At 49.3% G+C, this 19,316-nt stretch overlaps 1 protein-coding gene across 2 annotated transcripts in view; it reads right to left on the bottom strand.

Annotated features, from left to right (window-relative positions):
• C16H10orf71 (chromosome 16 C10orf71 homolog) overlaps nt 1-13,551 on the bottom strand; it is a 36,467-nt gene extending 22,916 nt beyond the window's left edge. Inside the window, exon 1 of one of the 2 annotated variants that reach the window (XM_049855848.1) lies at nt 13,291-13,551. The gene's annotated coding sequence lies outside the window, so the exon portion shown is untranslated. Of the gene's footprint in view, nt 1-10,219; nt 12,187-13,290 lie in introns of those variants that run through there. The other variant, XM_049855849.1, reaches the window with a different exon arrangement.
• Nucleotides 13,552-19,316: the final 5,765 nt, after the last annotated feature.

Raw genomic sequence — 19,316 nt, 5'->3', positions numbered from 1 at the left:
CTTGAAGGATGCAGGGGTGGTAATTCCCACCACATCCCCATTCGACTCGCCTATTTGGCCTGTGCGAAAAACAGATCTTGGAGAATGTCAGTGGATTATCGAAAACTTAACCAAGTGGTGACTCCAATTTCAGCTGCTGTTGCAGTCGTGGTTTCATTTTTTGAGCAAATTAATACAGCTCCTGGCACCTTATATGCCCCTACTGAACTGGTTAATGCCTTTTTCTCCATACCTGCTTTGAAGGACCACCAGAGTCAGTTTGCCTTCAGCTGGCAAGGTGAGCAATACACCTTCAAGGTCATGCCGTTGTTGGGTGCTGTCTAGGTGGTTCCAGCTCATAGTGACCCTATGTAAACAGAACGAAACACTGCCTGGTCCTGTACCGCTCTCACAACCATTGTGCTTGAGCACATTGTTGCAGCCACTGTGTCAATCCACCTCTTTGAGGATCTTCCTCTTTTTCACTGACCACCTACCTTACCAAGCATTATGTCCTTCTTCAGGGACTGGTCCCTTCTGACAACATGTCCAAAGTATGTGAGATGAAGTCTTACCATCCTTGCTTCTAAGGAGCATTCTGGCTGTACTTCTTCCAAGACAGATTTGTTCATTCTTCTGGCAGTCCACGGTATATTCAGTATTCTTTGCAACATCATAATTCAAAGGCTTCATTTCTTCTTTGGTCTTTCTTATTCATTGTCCAGCTTTTGCATGCATATGAGGTTATTGAAAACACTATGGCTTGGGTCAGGCACACCTTAGTCCTTAAAGTTACATCTTTGCTTTTCAACATTTTAAAGAGGTCTTTTATAGCAGATTTGCCCAATGCAATGAGACGTTTGATTTCTTCACTGCTGCTCCCAGGGGTGTTGGTTGTGGATCCCAGTATGAAATCCTTGACAACTTCAATATTTTCTCTGTTTATCATAATATTGCTTATTGGTCCAGTTGTGAGGATTTTTGTCTTCTTTATGCTGAGGTGTAATCCATACTGAAAGCTGTGGTCTTTAATCTTCATCAGTAAGTGCTTCAAGTCCTCTTCACTTTCAGCAAGCAAAATTGTATCATCTGCATTTCACTGGTTGTTCATGAATCATCCTCCAATCCTTATGGCCCACTCTTCTTCATATAGTCCAGCTTCTCAGATTATTTGCTTAGCATACAGATTGAATAAGTATCGTGAAAGGATACAACCCTGACACACACCTTTCCTGATTTTAAACCACTAAATGTTCCATTGTCCTATTTGAACAGCTGCCTCTTGGTCTAAGTACAGGTTACTCACAAGCACAATTAAGTGTTCTGAAATTCTCACTCTTGGAAATGTTATCCATAATTTATTATGATCCACACAGTTGAATGCCTTTGCATAGTCAATAAAACATATGTAAACATCTTTTTGATATTCTCGGCTTTCAGCCAAGATCTATCTAACATCAGAAATGATATCCCTTTTTCCACATTCTCTTCTGAATCCAGCTTGAAGTTCTGGCAGTTCCCTGTCAATGTACTGCTGCAACTGCTTTTGAATGATCTTCAGCAAAATTTTACTTGTATGCGATAGTAATGATATTGTTCGATAATTTTTGCATTCTGTTGGATCACCTTTCTTTAGAATGGGTGCAAATATGGATCTCTTCCAGTCCGTCGGCCAGGTAGCTGTCTTCCAAATTTTTTGCTGTAGATGAATGAGCACTTCCAATGCTGCATCTGTTTGTTGAAACATCTAAATTGGTATTCCATCGATTCCTGGAGCCTTGTTTTTCACTAATGCCTTCAGTGTAGCTTGGACTTCTGCCTTCTGAACCATTGGTTCTTGATCATATGCTGCCTCCTGAAATTGTTGAACATCAACCAATTCTTTTTGGTACAGTGACTGTGTATTCCTTCCATCTTCTTTTGATGCTTCCTGTGTCATTTACTATTTTCCCTGTGGAATCCTTCACTATTGCAATTCGAGCCTTGAATTTTTTCTTCAGTTCTTTTAGCTTGAGAAATGCCAAGTGTTTTCTTCCCTTTTGGTTTTCTAACTCCAGGTCTTTGTACATTTCATTATAATACTTTGCTTTGTCTTCTTAAGCGGTCCTTTGAAATCTTCCGTTCAATTTTCTTACTTTACAATTTCTTCCTTTCCCTTTAGCTATTCTACATTCATGAGCAACTTCAGAGTCTCTTCTGACATCCCGTTTTGGTCTTTTCTTCCCTTCCTGTCTTTTCAATGGCCTCTTCATTTATGATGCCCTTACTGTCATTCCTCGACTCATCTGATCACTAGTATTAAATGTGAAATAATGTTGAATGAAAAAGTATAGCAACCCAACTCCAACATGACTGCTAATGGCCCAGAGCCTTCAGGAATGAAGTTTTGGCGCACCCCAGCAGGCAAAGAACCACGGCCAGCTGAGGTGCTTGCTGAGGGCAAAGGAAATACGGAATGGGTGGTGGAAGAAGGTAGTTTTAAATACCAGTTATGACCACATGGCCAGTTGCAGAAATGAAGACTGTAATTGTTATGAGTATTTCTTCCTTGTATGTGTGCATCAAATATTTTTGTTTTCTTCACTTATAAAATCTAAGGTATAAACGGGGCTGGTGCATCTTCAGTTGTAGACATGTTAGTTGTATCATGTTAAGTGCAAGTATGACTTTACAATTGTCTTTATTTAGGGATGATGTATTGTTGAAGGAGGTGTGTACTGGTGCCAAGTTGACAAGTTGACTGTGATGGTTAAGGCTGTGTATTTACTTGGCTGGGTCATGATTCTAGGTGGTTTGACAGTTACCATGTAGTTCAGCAGTTATGTAATGATGTATTCAACTCTCTGATGAGATCTGCTTTGAACAGCCAATCAGTTGAAAGGGAGTTTCCTTGGCAGTGTGGCCTGCCTCCCATATGTAAATGGATGTTTCAGCAAAGTTCTTTCTCTGGATCCTGCAACTGGCTCATCATCATCTGACCTCCAGTTTTTAGGACTTGAGCTAGCAGCTTATTTGCTGATCTTGGGATTTGTCAGCCTCTGAAGCCTGTGAGCGAGCAGCCTGCCGTCTGACCTGTTCATATTTGATTCATCAGCCCCTGCAGCTACGTGAGTTAGGATAAGCCTCCAGCCTGATCCCTGACCCGTGGACTTGGGACTTGGCAGCCTCTACAACCATGAGATAAATTTCCTTGAGATAAATCTCTCTTCATATATATAAATATACATATATACTTCACTGGTTTTGCTTCTCTAGAGAACCCAGCCTAAGACAGTGACCCTGCTGATATCTGAAATACCAGTGGTATAGCTTTCAGCATAATAGCAACATGCAAGCCACCACAGTACTATGACAAACTGAGAGATGGGTAGAGGGGCTAGACAGGACATGGCCCAAACAACTCTGATTTCCCTCCTCTTATGCCTTTCCCAAGGCCAGAGTAAAGGTCAACCATGCCTATTGTCCAAGAGGAAAAAAGAAGAGACAGACTAGCAGAAATAGGCTTGCCTCTCAACCTTTGACCCTTTGACCTCTTTTGCCAGACCTGGTCCAAACCCCAGGTGCCAGCCCACTGCCAGGCCAGGCCAGGCCAGGTCAGCCCCTTCAGACATGCAGAGTTGCTAAAGTGGTGGGTCCCACCTGGGCTTGAGATGTAAAGCTTGGTGCTGCTCCCCATTTGCTGAGCACCTCAGGTTTCTCCTCTGCAAAAACACATCTCATGTTATTCTACTTGTGGGGTTGTTATGTAATGAGGTTTCTCAACCTCAGCACAATTGACATTTGGGGCCAAATACTTCTTTGTTGTGGGGGCTGTTCATACATTGTAGGTTGGTTGGTGGCATCCCTGGCCTCTACCTACTTGATGCCACCCCCAAGTTGTGACAACTTAAAATATCACCAGGCATTGCCAAATGTCCCTGGGGACAAAATCTCCCCAGGTTAAAAGCTATGGTTATAGAATCAAGGAGATAGCACTAGCCCAACATTTGGAGGAGCATCATTCATTTATCCATCCATCATACCCGTCCATCCATCTATCCATCCATGCATCCATCCGTCCGTCCGTCTGTCCGTCCGTCTGTCCGTCCATCCACTCTTTCATCCATTCATGCACTTGTTTTGCTCATCCCCTCCACATTTCCCAGGAGCATCTTGCCCTGGATTCTAGAAATGGTAGGGAACTGACAGGAGGCAGGAATCAAACAGGTAGTTCTGGGCAGTGGAAAGAGTCCTACACCCAAGTCCTAGTTCTAAGACAGTGTGGCCTGGGGCCAGTCATTTAACCTCTGCACCTGTGAAATAGAGTCAATAAAAAATGATCCCGGCTCTCTACCCTCCCAGGGCTCCTCCCACCTGAAGAGGGCTCAGGGAGGGAAGCTTCATGAACTTGGGCCCTGAAGCAGGCACTGCCCGAGAGAATCTCGGCCTACTAAGAGCTGACCTGCCCACCAGGTCCAGGGTACCCCCAGCCAGGGAACACCTGTGCAGGGCTGCTGGGCAGTGAGAGAATTATGTGCGTGTCTTTCCTTGGCCTGTCTCCCTGGGCAGTTTTCCAACTTGCTCTTCCCTCAACCATAGTAAGAAATACAGCTGCATTACATTTCCGTCAAGGGAAAGTTTCATGAAACAAACAGCCTTTTTATACGTACCATTCTTGTTCTTCTATTTTGTTCTGTTTTCTTCTATTCTATTCCATTCTTTTATTTAAAAATTCTGTTTATAGTTTAGCAAGTGATTTCATAACCCACTAATGAATTATGATCTGTAGAGTTTTTAAAAATAGTCCTAGATCAGAAACTCCAGGAATCCTTGATGAAGTCTAGTCTGTAGCTGCCCTGTGTATGGTGACGCTAGATTTTGATCTGGATGGAGAAATGGCGACCTGAGGCCCACATGCAGCGACAGGCAGGGTCTGACTAGAGTCATGTCGGGGAGGGCAGGAGGGCCCTCCTATCCCTGCCCTCCCCCCGTGGTGGCTCCCAGGGTGGGCCTTGCCTTTCTTTTTAGTGCTGTGTTCCCAGCCCCTAGCACAGGGTTAAATAGGAAGGAAAGAAGGAAGGAAGGAAGGGAGGAAGGAAGGAGAGAGATCCTCACTTACTGAGCACCTAATACAAAGCAAGCACTTTATATAATCTAGTATCAGTGATTCATGTTTATTATTATTATTATCTAATTTACTACTTGCAACAACCTGGTGAGGTAGGACTTATTCTTACTCTTCACCAAAGAGGAATGTGGAGTTCGGGGAGGTTTAATATCTGGTGGTGGTGGGCTCAAACCTATGGCTCTGGGCACCTTAGAGATCATCTCTAGAGTGGGGTGTTCCCTGCAACTTGCATTTAAGAAGCCTCCTCCAGGAGCTTCTGAAACACCTGCTGCAGGCTGAGAACCTCTGCTCAGCACCACACTGCTCTCTTTCAGGGGGCCTCTGGCCTCCCCACAGCCCCCACACCCCTGGTTCATCCTGTCTGGCCTCTTTGGAGTGCACTCGCAAGACCTACAGCCACAGGAGGCCCTTTGACTCCCTGCACCCCATCCCACCTGGGATTTCAGTGCCTGGAGGGCAAAGACCTGCCCTGCCTGTCCTGATTGACTGTGCACACGGCCCTCCAGCTGACCCTGCCCTGCCCTGACTGACTGTGCACACGGCCCTCCAGCTGAGAGCTTTGGGATCAGACAGACTGCTGTTGTCGTTAGCAGCTGTTGAGTCAGCTGTGAGTCTGACTCATACAATAGATGGAAATGTTGCTTAAGTCTGTGCCATCTTCATGATGGTTGGTGTGTTCAAGTCCTTGTTATGGTCACTGTGTATTTTGAGTGCCTTCCAACCTAGAGGGCTAATCTTCCAGCATTCTATTGGACAATATTCTGTTGTGATCCATAGGGTTTTCGTTGGCTGATTTTCTGAAGTAGATCGCCAGGCTTTCCTTTCTGATCTGTCTTAGTCTGGAAGTTTAGCTGAAATCTGTCCACCATTAATGACCCTGCTGGTGTTAGGAATACCAGTGGCACAGTTTCACAGCAACACACAAGCCACCACAGTATGACAAACTGATAGATGGATGGTGGGGACAGACTTCAAACGAGTCAACTTCTCTGAGCTTCAGTCTTGTCCTTGTAAAATGGGTAAAATCATCCCTACTTCGTCTGGGGGACTGATGCTTGTGGAAGCCCTCTGTGGAGTATGAAGTGGTTGTTGCTGGAAGAATTGTACCCAGTGGGCTGGGTTCCACCTTGGACAGCCTTGTCTAGAGTGGAGCCACTGAAGGGGCTCCAGGAATAAGAGGCACTTGGGTGTGTTGGGAGTGGAGGTGCCCTCAGCAACTGTCTCCTGGGGAGAGAGCCAGCCATTCAGGCAGGGGAGCCCAGGGCTGTGGAGCAGCTCCGGAGTGTCCCAGGCTTAGGTAGAGGGAGGAGGCTCCAGGCGCAGAAGCGCAGGGGCACTGCAGAATTCTCTGCCTTCTATGTACTCAATTTCCCCATCTGAAAGGTGGCACCACCAGACTGGGTGACCCAGCCCGAGAAGCAGAGCTAGAAGAGCAAGGATTGAACACCAGCTCATATTGGGCAGTTCAAGGCATCCATCCATGGTGGAACTTCTACACCTGTCAGGCACTTTGCATCTGTGATCTTAGTCAATTGTCACAGCAACCTGGCAGTTAGGTAGCGATGATGCCAAAGGAATTTTAGATGGAGAAACTGAGACCCAGGCAGGTCCAGGACCTAGATCAGTTAGTCCATCTGCAGTAAAACCTATCTTGCTGGGCAGTTGTGAAGAGTAAAGTTCAAAAATGTAGAGTGACCAAAACAGGCTCACACAGTAAGTACTCAATGAATGGAAGGTTCCAGCATTAAAGGTCTTGGGTTTTGGAAGCTGACAGGGGAGGGAATGAGTCTCATACCTATTGCTGCAGTGATAACACCCACGGATGCGATCACCGAACGGGTTAAATGAGCTCACGGCTGTCAAGGCCCAGCTTCCAGTACCAGTTAAAAATAGTTGCATTGAGTTGACTCCGACTCATGGGGACCCCGTGTGTTTCGGAGGAGGACTGTGCTCCACAGGATTTTCCATGGCTGATTTTTCAGAAGCAGATCACCAGGCCTTTCCTCTGAGTCACACTTGGGTGAACTCGAGCCTCCAACCTTTTAGTTAGCAGATGAGCGTGTTCACTGTTTGTGCCACCCAGGGACTCCGAGCACACAGTAAAACAAAAAAACCAAAACAACCCAAACCGACTGCCGTTGAGTGGGTTCTGACTCATAGTGACCCTATAGTAAAAAAAAACCAAAAAACAAAAAACCCAGTGCCATCGAGTCGATTCCGACTCACAGTAAGTACCCACTAAATGTGGTTTGCATCATTTCCAGTGCCCAGACAGGGGCAGTACAATGCAGTGCAAAGGGCATGGCCGGAAGCCAGGCTCCTTGGGCTTGAACCCTGCCTCTGCTAGCTGTGTGTGACCCTGGACAGATTACAAAGTCTCCTGTGCCTCAGCTTCCTCATCTGTAAAATTAGACTCATAATAGCACTTATGTTGTGGGGTTATCGTGAGGAGCATGTATGAGTGTCTGTGAAGTGACTGGCACCTTGTACCTACCCAAGAAATGTTGTCACTAGCATCCCCAGGTAACTTGCTTAATCAGGGCCGGGGGAAAGACTCTTGGTTGCTGTGGGGTCACCAGGGGCACTGGGATGACTTTGCAATTCCCTGACGTGAAAGGCAGAGAGAAGCAAGGTAAAGTGATGGAGCAGATCCACGCCCCCCACCCCAGAATTTCCTTGTCCTTGGACCCACTGCCTGGGTTTGCCCTCTTGTTCCTGGTATCTCTGCCTTCGGGTGCCGTTCGCCTCCCTCCTACTTAGGACAGAGCTCAGGTCTGTTTGTGCTCGAGCCACTTCACAGTGTCAGTCAGTGATGCTCCCCTTGAAAAGAGGTCTTCAGTTACCTGAGCCCTGCCAGAAGTGGTCCCCAGTACAGAAAAAACTGCTCAGTTACAATTTAGGCACCTGCCCTTCAGACTTATGAGTGAAAACCTAAAGGTTTAACTTTCCTTCTCTTCCTTTGGTGGGGCTGCAGTGAGGTGCGTGTGTGGAGAACAAGGCGTCTGCGGATGTGAGTGAGCCCTGAGGTATCAGGAGGAGGCCCCACCTTGCTGTGGAGTGTGGGTACCTCACTTTCCTTCTCATCTGCATGACGAGGAGCCAGGCTAGGTCCTTTACTTCAAGCTCTAAAGGTGCACAGAGTCCAACGCTTCTCGGCACAGAGGGGAGGTGATAATGCTGTGTGAGCATCCCAAGGTCACTGTGGGCTGAGGTCACTCCTGCACGGCACCAGCTGCTCTGCAGACGAGTAGTGAGTAGGAATCAGCTGTCTCCTGACTCTCGGGGTTTCTCATTGGCCACCTCTGGGAAGCAGTGATCCAGGGTGGAGTTTGTTGTTACCTGCCACCAGGCTGGCCCCCAACTTACGTCAACCCCACGTGTGTGGCAGAATAAAACTGTGGTCCAGGGGATTTTCATTGGCTGATCTTCTGGCATAAATCCAGGTTTTTCTTCCTAGTCTGCCAGTCTGTAATCTCCGCTGAGATCTGTTCGGCATCATAGCAACACACAAGCTTCCACTGGCGGGTGGGTGGTGGCGGCATTTCAAGTGCATTGGCTGGGGATTGAATCTGCGTCTCCCTCATGGAAGGCGAGAATTCTACCACTGAGCCACCAATGACCTCAGTTAGAGAAAAATCACAAAATAGGACAATTGAGAAGACAAAGCATGTCTTCTATTTCTACCATATGTCAGGTGTTGTTTACACATCTTCTCATTTAACGCTCACAGTGCCCCTTTGAGATGGGGACTGTTATTATTCCCATTGTGCAGATGAGGAAGCTGAGGCCCAGAGGGCTTACTGAGAAGCAGCAGAGCTGGCTTGTGAATATAAATCTGGCTGTCCCCAGATCCCTGCTAACCTGCTCCAGCAGGCCTCCTGGGAGCTGTGCAGAATCTCCACCCCAGGGCAGCTTCCCGAAGGTCTGAGGGGCTGGGTGACACCTGTGGCCTCTGTAGGCACAAGGGGTCTTCCGGAAAGTCTGAGGGGACAAAGAGATGTTTGCGGCCTCTGTAGGCACAAGTGTCTTCCTAAGGAAGATGTGACTGTTTGCTGAGCAGTATGGCCTCCTTTCTGGTGAATTTGTTGGTTGCTGACGTGAGCTTCAGTTATAGTGAGGCAGTTAGGATAAGACATGGGCTTTGGATTCAGGTCTCAGCCCTCATTAATGGTGCATCCTTGGGCAATTACCTAACCTCTCTGAAGCACAGCTCCTGTCTCTGTGAAGGGATCACAGAACCCAGCAGGCTGGATGATTGAGGCTAAAAGCAGACCATCTAAGGAAGGGCCTTGCACACAGGAGGGGCACAACCAACAATGGCTGTGGTGGGAATGGCTCTGGTCAGCTGAGCTGAAGGGAAGAAAGTGGGTTTTAGCTCAGTAGATCTGAACTCTGACCCATTGACCTCTGTAGAATTCAGTCCTGACCTCCCTCAGGAAGGGTGCACAGAGCCAGAAAGTGGATGAGTGGGTGGTCATGGCACATGGCATGGCTGTCCCCAGACAGGGCATGTCAAGGGGCAGCTCCAGGGGGCAGGAAGGATGTAGGTGCAAGTCTAAAGTCCAGCTGCAGATGGAGTGCGGTGGGTCACCACAGGCCCACCCAGCTGACTCTATGTGTGGGGCCCAGTCAGAGTTTTGGAAACTCTCCCAAAGGCTTCTCAAGCAAGTCAAGGTGTTTCCCCTCTCCCTTTGCTATCTGTACAATCTGGTGAAGGCTGGGAGATGTGAGATGGGTGAGGCCGAATCACTCCCACATCCCAGCCCCACAGGCCTTTGGTAGCCCTGGTCACAGGGTTCCGGACCACCTAGAGCAGCAGCCTCTCAGGAGAAGAAGGGACCAAATGAGGAGGGGACCGGACCCAGGAACCCAGAGACCCCAAGTTGTCCCTGGTCTCCCGCTGCAGCCTGTGGGTCCACCTTAGTGGAGTCTGGGAGATGGTGCAGGGCCCTGGCCACAGGGGCAGCGCTCACGTCCTCCGTACCCGTACTGTAGCTTTGGGGGTCGGCGGGGCAGAGACCGAAGTTCCCCAAGTCAGGCACCCCACTGTCACATGCCCCATCAAGAAGAATGTTCCCTTCCTCTCGTACTAAGAAAATTGGGCTCTCGTGTCCTGGGAGGAAAGCCACTCACCGTTTACTGGTTCTTCCGATGCCGTTCCTGCTGGATTCCCAAACATTCCAATTCTCACTCACTGGCATGAGCTCGGAAGGAAATACACTTTGTACAGAGTGGTCTTCAGGCTTCCACCAAGGACCGAGGCCAGCTGACCCCACACTCCCATCACAGGTCAGCTCTGCTCCTCCTTGGCATCAGGAGTCTACCTATTGCTCACAACAACATTTGTCCCACAAGCAGCCCCCCAGGGAATGTTCCAGAATGATACTGATGACTTACATTGGGATGACACATCTCAGCGGTGCTCCACATGATCCATTTTTGGGTCTTGACCCACGTGCCTTGACCTGTCTCCCTTACCTTCCCCTCACCTCCTCTACCTCTGCAGCTCACGTCAGGTGACCCCTTGTAACCAAATAGAATCTATGGAGGTGTCTTGAGTTTTTCCGACTCAAATAAAAAGTAAGATTTAGTTTCAAGGTGATGAACTGGCTGGATTTGGTAAAATGTGGTTTGAACCCTCCAGTGGAAGTCAGACCAAGGCGCATTCCAACTTCCTCATACGCTGCTGAGAGATGACAGTGCTGTGTGCCTGAGGTGAGGATGATACCCAGTCCTCCCCAAGGCAGCTCTCTCTCTCGTAGCCCCGGGCAGATAGTGTGAGCTCCCAAGGGCCAGTAAGGAAGACGTCCAGCCCTGGCTCTCTTGGTAGGTCTCAGTTACTGGCATAGATTGTAGGAATAGGGTTATTTCAAGACGTGGGGCTTCCCCTCTTTTGTCAGGGTCTCCAGGATTTCCGTAGGATCAGGAGCAAGGAAGCAGAAGACACAGACACGAGCTGTGTCCTGGTTGAAAAGACACTGGTGTGGATGTATTAGTCCCCTGAGGACGCATGCCTTCCTTTTCTCTTGCCTTCCGTGTCTCTGCTAAGCTCTCCTGAGTTTCCAGGGAATCCAGGCTCCTCCACTATGGGCATGGCATTCCTCCGGCCCTCATCTGCTTCCTGAGGAAGCAAGCTGCTGTTACCCCCCGGAGCTTCTCGTCCCCACAGAGCAAGCTCAACTGCTCCCACCCCAAAGCCCCAGGAGCAGACACGCTTGGACTCAGGTCATCCAGAGGTGACTATTTATAAACCACCCTGATAAGCACAATCTGCCCTCTCAGCTGAGCCACCCTGCCACGCTGTGCGTTTGGTGACTCCACTGCTCAGCCATCCTTCACGGCACCCCAATGGCAAACTGAACATTTCCTGTACCAGCCAGGCTTGGAAAACTGACCCAGGGCAGGGGCATAAGGCTTTGGGGCCATTCACAGGCTAGTTTAACAACCAGAAGAGTCACTGCTTTTTTTGCACCGAATTTACCCTTCTCAAGGAGTGTTCTTGTACAGTAGGGTCTGTAAAACGCCACGTATTAAAATACTTTTGTTTTTGCAAGACATATGGCCTCTGTCAGCACTGCTCCACTCTTCGGTTGCAGTGTGAAAGCAGTCATGGGCAGCATGTAAACAAACAAGTGTGGCTGTGTGCCAATAAAACTTTATTTACAAAAACAGGTGTCCAGCCTATAGGCCCTCGTTTGCCAACCACTATTGTAAACTGACCTCATATAACATGCAAGTTTGTTTAATATGCTCTGTAGACGTCCTATAATTATAGGGGCATTTTAAAGTCCTAAATAACTTTTCTTAAGGTTATCTAGCTTTCCTCACATAATACTGCTTTTCATCACTAGAAAAAAGATGATTTTTAACTCAGTTGTGCCCACACTGTGGGAGTCTGGTTTGGGGACCACCAAGGTGTGGGAGAACCTCATCTTGGGGACACAATTGTTCTCAGAGTCCAAACTCATTGCCGTCAAGTCGATTCTGACTCATAGTGACCCTATAGGACACAGTAGACCTGCCACATAGAGTTTCCAAGGAGCAGCTGGTGGATTCCAACTGCTCCTTGGAAGCCCACCAGGGTTTCCCTAAGAGTTCATGGGCCAATATTTTCAAAAAAGTGATTTTCCCCTTGTCATAAGCATTTTATGATACATCCTACCTGACCCAGCGCTGGGGAAGACAAGAGAGCCAGTCTCTTGCAATCCTAAAACATATGGCCAGGAGGTCCCCCACTGGACAGCACAGGGACCTAGGCACATATGCAGGCCTGTGCCCACATGGCCACGTGGGAGCTAAGGGCCTGCACATGCGACACACAGGGGCACAGTCGCTATGTGCACAGCGCGTGTGGGGGTGGCTCACACAGGGGCACAGTCCCCATGTACACAGCATGTCTGGGAGTGGCTCACACACGGGCACAGTCCCCATGTACACAGCATGTCTGGGAGTGGCTCACGCAGGGGCACAGTCCCCATGTATACAATGCGTGTAGGGGTGACTCACACAAGGGCACAGTCCCCATGTATACAGCGGGTGTGGGAGCGGCTTCTCACAGGGGCACAGTCCCATGTATACAGCGGGTGGGGGGGGGTGGTTCACACAGGGGCACAGTCCCATGTATACAGAGAGTGTGGGAGCGGCTCACACAGGGGCACGGTCCCCATGTATACAGCGTGTGTGGGAACAACTCACATAGGGGCACAGTCTCCATGTACACAGAGTGTGTGAGCGGCTCACACAGGGCTACAGTCCCCATGTATACAGCTCATGTGGGAGTGGCTTCACACAGGGGCACAGTCCCCATGTATACGGTCCCCATGTACACAGTACATGTGGGAATGGCTTCATATCACACAGGGGCACAGTCCCCATGTATACAGGTTGTGTGGGAGCAGCTTCACAGAAGGGCACAGTCCCCATGTATACAGCATGTGTGGGCATGGCTCACACAGGGGCACGATCCCCATGTACACAGCGTGTGTGGGAACAGCTTAGCCCTCCCTGCACACCGGCCCTTCCCAACCCCATGGACCATGCAGTAGCACACACAGCACACACATCTGAACCCGTTACCTGCCCCCACCACCGTCCCTGCATGGTGCCAGGCACATAGAGCCCTGTGTGTCTAATGGCGAACTCCTGCCTGCAGTGAGTGGCCTCCATGCTCATGCCAAGGACCCAGACAAGCGTCTGCACCCTACCTTGCACTCTCCACATGGCTGCGCTGCTCTCCAGGCCCTCCCAGGAGCGGGACACCCGACTCTTCCGGCAGCCAGCAGCTGGCCCTGCCCGACACTCAAACTTCTTCTCCCCTCCTTAGATGGGCTGCCCAAAGAGGAGACGGGACCGGATTCAAGATCTGAACTATGTACTCTTCAAAACCTGCCCACCTGAGGAAGTTACGTGTCCAAAAGTGCAGGACCCTGGAAGTCGGGGCAGCACATCCAAGTAGAGACCCGGCCTGGGGCCCGAGTGGTGCTCTTGGTGCGGAGGAGGCAAACAGTCCGCACTGCAACACCCGCGTGGTGTCAAGTAACAGTCAGATTAAACAAACAGCCTCAGCAGCTATTTTTACCTCCAGATCGGCCAGGGTAATAGATAACTTGGGGAGTGAGAAATTGCTGGCCACTGAGCTGGACCCTAACTGCTATCCCAACTTCAACCCCAAACCATTTCTAAAGCTGCTCCAGCACCCAGATTCAAGTAAACACATCTCAAGGCACGAAGGGAAGTGTCTGTTTAAGGAGACATTAAAAACACGGGCGTGTGTGCTTGGGAGCCAGCACGGAGCTGCTGATGGCCGGGCAGAAATAGCCTGTTTCATCATCGGCTCTGGACGACCTCAGCCTGCATTCCTCGAGTAAGGAGCCCGTCCTTTTGGAGCAAAATAACACGCTCGGCTGCAGGCTAGGGGGAGGCCAGGCTGGGGCTTTGGGATGAGGATGGCAGGAGACTGGGAAATAGCAGGCAAAGAAAGAGGCAAGGTAAGTTCGCCTTACGAGCTGGTCATTGCTGGCTGATGGGAGGTCCAAGTGCTGGACCCAAGAGGGACTCCCCATCTGTGTTCCCAAGGGTTGCCCTTCATGGCCTGGTGTCACCTGCTCCCCAAGTGCTTGCAGGCCTTCAGACCCCTTCCACCCTCCACTCCTCTGCTCACGCCAGGCCCTCCCCAGGACACCCTCCTTAGTCCTCCTCCCTCCTCCGTCCCCAGGAGCCAGGGCTTAGTTCAGATCTTTTCTTTATTTCTAAGAGCCCCTCTCCTGCTCCCCTGCCCCTGGGCTGGGAAAACAGCAGTGACCGTGCTGTGTGTGGCCCTGGATGTCTGCCCCCCACAGCACGTCCACACTCCCAAGGAGTGTTCTTGAGTGCTCTGCCCCTCCCACCCTGCGGGCTCCTCAAGGGCAGGGGCCTCTCTCAGCCCTAACTGAGGACCTGGCACCACCTGCACTGTTGAACCTGCTGGCTGCCAGGACCACAGGGAGCGAGGTCTACACACCGTAGCTCAATCTGAGTCAGAAAGATGGTAGCGTCAGATCTCAACCAGGAATCTTGTTGGGAGGAAGGTTTGAGCCCTCCTCTTCCCAGGAGCCTTCCAACTTGCTTTTTGCCCTGGGAATTTAGAAGCTGGCTCCAGGTCTCCTGCACACTGCTCAATGCTCAGAGATGGTTCCAGGAGGCCCAAAGTGAACTCATCCACTTTATCCCTCCCACCAACCTTCTCGGCTCGTCAACACCAACACCAGCCCGTCTGGCAAATGAAAAGGATCAACTTCAGACGTGAGCCAGACTTAAAAAAAAATAAAGGACCCAGGATTTGGGGGCCCTGCCCCATTGCTTTCGGCTATTTGACACCAGCCAAATCACTCAAGCCCCCTGACCTTCAGTTTACTCATCTCTCAGACGGACAGAGCGCCTGTCGTCTGCACGGTCGTGAAGATCAAAGACGTTCATTGACGGGGATATGCTAGTTTATCACCAAGCTCCCAAATACTAGACATTTATTGGTTATTTTTATGATTTTTGCCACATTCTCAACCATCCGTGTAATCATTTAGTTACTAGGTTTCTTTGAGCAGAATTCAAATCTGCTTACTTTTAAAACAGAGCTTGACGGTAAACAACAATATCTACAAAATCATGGATTTGAAGTTTTTTCCTGATACACATTGAAACAAATTAAAACAAACAAACAAATGAATTTCTGTCACGTTGACTCTGACTCACGGTGATTCCGTGTGTGTCAGAGTAGAACTCTGCTCCACAGGGAGCCTGTCCTGGTAGAAGGCATTCCTGGAGCTTGGCGTGGGATCCTTCCATTTGCCTCACCACAGCTGACCACTGCAGAGTCTGATTTCTCCCAGAGAAGGCCTCTACCTGCCCCAAGCTGGGGACCTCACATCTGCAACAGCCCCGGTGGCAGTGTGGGACCCCCCTCCAGCACAGTGCACACACTCCAGTTCAGCAACTCGGGGTCCACAGGAGCCGGAGCTGGAACCTTTCCAGGAACTGGCCCAGGCAAAGTGACCACTGTCTTTCCATCCAAAGCTGTGAGCTGCGTGGAAAGAATGTGAATGAAGACACGATTCTAAATGTAGACTCATGGATGCTATGTGAGCCAGCGGGCTCCCTCGTTGCCCAGAAAAACAAGGCCCGCTTGCACATTCTGCAAGAGCGTAAATAAAGCTGTCCTCAGGCTCCGGTGTGTGGTGGTGTCACCGTTGCACTGTGACCTCACTGGCCAAACTCAGCAGTAGCACCAAAACACTGCAGAGGGCCACATAGGTGCCTGACTGCGTTGGGGGAACTGCCTGGATGCTGCTTTGACTTGTACAGTGATGATTAACTTCATCTGATAGCAAATTTAATTGGTTGTGTATCTGTATTAATTGAGAGAAAAAAAGTTGCCATTGAATTGACTCCAACTCATGGCACCTCATGTGTGTTAGAGTAGAACGGTGCACCATAGGGTTTTCAATGGTTGATTTTTTGAAAGTAGATCACCAGGGGTTTCTCCTAAGGCACCTCAGGAAGGACTTGAACCTCTAACCTTTCAGTTAGCAGCCGAGCATGTTAGCCATTTATGCCACCCAGGAGGGACTGCCTGTATTATTCAGACATGTTCTAAAGCTGTTCATAAGGGTAATGTCATATGGGTGCTTCAGGCCAATTTCTGCTTCTGGTGCTTGAAACTCACATCCCTGCAAATGACATGGGGCCAGTCACCTGATTCTTCGAGCTTAGGGGCCTGGTTGTGTGACTTCTTGTCCGGAGGCCCCTGAGAAATTTCCTCATGAGTACTCAGTTCTCTTAGGAGCAATGTCCATAAACTTCTCCAGGTAGAAAGCCTCCTTGCTCCTCTTTAAGCATGCTATTTAATCCTGCCTCAGGGCTCTTGCAGGTGCTGTTCCTCTGCCTGGAACTCTCTGCTCCTGATCTTTTCTTGGCTGCCTCTTCTCTCTATTCAAACGTCACTCAAATGTCACCTCTTCAGGGAGGCCCTTTCTGACCATTCCATCTAAATTATGGGATGGCATAACAGCAACAGAAACAATAAGATAATAATGCCAGCCAACACTTCGAGAGCTCTTGCCTGTGCCCTAAGTCCCTGTGTAAATTAACTCACAAGGTCTCTGCATGGCCTTTGTCTTAGCACCTGGCACCATGATATTCTATCCCCATGAATCTCCCTTTCGGGAGTTAGGGGAAGACAAGCTGAGGGGGATCGACATTTCCTGAGCACATCCGAAGTGTGGAGTGCTCTCTGTGCCTTCTTCATCAATCCCCTACACACTTGTACGATGGCAGAGGGTGTCTCTCCATGCAGATGAGGAGGCTGAGGCCGCAGAGGTGTTGGGTGTGTTCACAGTCCCATAGCCGAGCCTGGCACTGAGGTTTGTCCACCTGCCAATCCAGCCTGCTCTCCTCCGTTTGTCCCGGCTGACTACCTTGCCAGCCCAGTGCAGTGACACAGCCTCCTTCCACCCACCTGTTTACCATGCCTCCCGCTGGTGAGACAGCAAGTCCGCCTGGGGCACCTCCTTAGCTACTGATGAGTTTTGGGAACCAAGGGGAGGCTGTGTCTCGGTTGTCAGTACAATAAAATTGTGTCATCAGAGCTGATAGCAGAGGGTGTATCCCTGGGGCAGTGGGCAGTTCTGGAGCCCAGGCTGACTGAAAGGCTATCAGGTCCTCCATTTGGACTGGACTGGAATTCCTTATCAGGTACACAGAGTTGGTGCCTCTTTGAAGGGATCTTGCCTGATGGTATGTATGTCTAGTGCCTAGTTCAGAGGGCCTGGATTTATGGGATGGGGCCCTGTGTGTAGCTTGGAAACAGCCCATTGAGCCCGCTGGTGCTGTCAAGCCACTGAAGCCCCTTCTATAGCTGCTGCCCTCCAGTCCAATCAGCCTGGTCCTGGGATCGTGACTGTCACAATCCATTTAAGGTCACCCTGGCCGGAGGCTCTTATGAGCCTTTTCTTCGGGATTCTTTACTTAGAACTTTGCAAGTCCTCATCAAAGAACTTAAGATTTCATAGTGCTGGAAGATGAACCCCATAGGTTGGAAGGCACTACACAATAGCCACAAGAATGAACTCCGTCATACCCACAATCATGAAGATGGCACAGGGCTGGGCAATGTTTCGTTGTGTTATATGGAAGGTTGCTATGAGCCCACTTACCAGCAATAATAACAGCAACAAAGAACTTAGGTTTGAATTTAAGTTTAGTTTCTTTAGCTGAGGAACAGAGCCTGCACTCTGTGCTGAAGGAAACACAGATTATTAAAATGACACCCAGCATGAACAAACCCGTGGTGATTAACTGAGAGGTCCAGCCCCCCAGCACCCCTGTGGTCTCCACGACTCATCTTTCCAAACTGAGAGATCTGGAAACCCATTGTCAGGAGGAGCTGAGGGAGGTGTATTGATGTCTAGAGCAGGGTTGACCAGCTTTTTCTGTAAAGGGCCAGATAGTAAATATTTCAGCTCCGCAGGCCACACGACATTTGTGACAACTTCTCAGCTTTGCTATCGTGGTATGAAAGCAGTTACAGACAATATTTAAACAAACGGGTTTGATCGTGCTCCAATAAAACTTAATTTATAGACACAGAAGTTTGAATTTCATATAATCTTCACGTGCCACAAAATAATCTTGTTCTGATTTTTCCCCAACTATTTAAATATGTTAAAACCATTCCTAGCACACGGGGCTGTACAAAAACAGGTAGCAGGCCAGATCTGGCTCCTGGGCCATAGTTTGCTGCCCCTGCCCTATAGCTGCTCTGTCCAATTCGCTAGCCATCTGTGGCTATGGAGCACTTGAAGTGTGGCTAGGCTGAAATGAGATGTGCTGTAAGAGTAAAATACACATTGAATTTCAAATACTTAGTAGGAAAAAAAAAACGTGAACTAGCAAACTAGCTTATTAATGATATTCTATGTTTTTTACAAAATCCCTAGGTGGTGCAAACGGGTTGTGCTTGACTGCGAACCAAAAGGTTGGTGGTTCAAACCCACCCAGCGGTACTGTAGAAGGAAGGCCTGTCCATCTGCTTCCGTTAAGATCACAGCTAAGACAACCTTGAGGAGCAGTTCTACTCTGTTATGCGTGGGGTTGCTAGGAGTCGGAATCAACGCTACGGCACCTAACAACAATAACAACGGCTGCATGTAGAAATGATGATCTTTTGAACATTTGGGGTTACATTTATTACTAAGATTGTTTTCACCTGTCTCTTTTCGTGTTTTAAATGTGGCTACTAGATGACTTAAAATGACCCTCTCTCACTGTATTTCTGCTGGACAGCATAGGGCTAGCCTTCCTCTGGGCCCCTGGCCCCGTCCCTCCTGCCTTCTACACGTGTCAGGCCTGGCCCTTCCTGGGGTGGGCACTGCTTCTTATCATGTCCCAGCCTCCCTGCCCGCAGCTGCTCAGGGTGCAGATGCTAGGCGGCAAAGTTGACAACTCTCCCTGCGTCACTAGTGATGTTCCTATTTGCTTCTTCCATCATCCATACAACACTAAACCCATTAAAAACCCATTGCCATCGAGTCAATTCTGACCCATAGTGACCCTATAGGACAAAGTAGAACTGCCCCATAGAGTTTGCAAGGAGCGCCTGGCAGATTCAAACTGCTGACCCTTTGGTTAGCAGCCATAGCACTTAGCCACTACGCCACCAGGGGTTCCTAACAACACTATACCTGAAGAGATTAAACTT

Source organism: Elephas maximus, chromosome 16 (assembly GCF_024166365.1).
Source record: "Elephas maximus indicus isolate mEleMax1 chromosome 16, mEleMax1 primary haplotype, whole genome shotgun sequence".
NCBI lineage: Eukaryota > Metazoa > Chordata > Mammalia > Proboscidea > Elephantidae > Elephas > Elephas maximus.
Note: the sequence above shows the minus strand (reverse complement) of the source record. Positions and strands in the feature narration are given on the sequence as shown.